Source organism: Egretta garzetta, unplaced genomic scaffold (assembly GCF_000687185.1).
Source record: "Egretta garzetta isolate BGI_Z169 unplaced genomic scaffold, ASM68718v1 scaffold619, whole genome shotgun sequence".
In the NCBI taxonomy this organism is placed as follows: Eukaryota; Metazoa; Chordata; class Aves; order Pelecaniformes; family Ardeidae; genus Egretta; species Egretta garzetta.
The window spans coordinates 31,121-31,985 of NW_009260772.1; the positions used below are offsets into that span (position 1 = coordinate 31,121).

The following is an 865-nucleotide window of genomic DNA, read 5'->3' on the forward strand; positions in this document are numbered from 1 at the left end:
GTCCTCACGCCGCTGCCACCGCACTGCGAGCGCACCGCAGCCCCGCATCCAGCACCGTCCCAGCCGAGCGCTCCGCACCTTTATGGGCAAGACTCTGGCTGCAGGATCAGGACCTTGCAAGCCCCACACCTTGCACAACGACAAAACCATCGCTCATCAGGTCGGGCAAGCTGGGACAAGCCGTTTATCAAGCCCGGCAGCCCGCCTCCGGCTCAGGGCTCTCCATCAGCTCAGTCCCCACGCTTGCTGGCTGCTCTCTTGCCCTCGGCCACGGCCGTTCATCCTTAAACCTTCTCACGCGCCCCTGGCCGCAGCCCAGCTGCCCTCAAGACCGCCGGGGTCAAAGCCACGTTAAATCGGTCCCGATCATCACACGCATCTTCCTTCCAGCTCTCCTCCCGCCGCGCCTGGCCCCGAACCCCTCCTGTCCCAGCAGGCTCCCCCCTGCCCGGGGACAAGGGCCACCGAGCAGCCAAAACGAGGGGCTGGGACACTCTGCTCTGAGCGAGGGATCCCTGCCTCGCCTCACCCGCTGCCCGGGCTCCAGGACAAATCTGATTTATGGGCAATCCCGCAAAGGCCAGTTAGCAGCCAGGGCAGGAGTCCGGGCAGTCCGGTGCCGTGAGCCCCCCCGGCGCAGGGACAGTCCCCGCCAGCGCCATGCCCACCCCAGTAGCGAAGGGCTGTGGAAAACACGGCTCAGCCCCCTCCCCGGGGGGGTTATTTGCAGGATGAAAGCGAAGCGAAGGGGCAACTCTAGCATGGGCCAGGGGTGCAGCAAGGCATCGGGGGGGGAGGGGGGATCCCCCGGACCCCAACCCCAAGGGGACGCCCCCGGCGGGCAGGGCAGGGCTGTCAGAGGCAG

General features: G+C 67.3%; 1 protein-coding gene across 1 annotated transcript in view; it reads right to left on the bottom strand.

Moving 5' to 3' along the window:
- Positions 1-784, bottom strand: part of PGAP2 (post-GPI attachment to proteins 2) — an 18,521-nt gene extending 17,737 nt beyond the window's left edge. The window contains exon 1 of the mRNA XM_035901659.1: positions 130-784. The gene's annotated coding sequence lies outside the window, so the exon portion shown is untranslated. The remainder of the gene's footprint in view (positions 1-129) is intronic.
- Between the last annotated feature and the right edge of the window lie 81 nt (positions 785-865).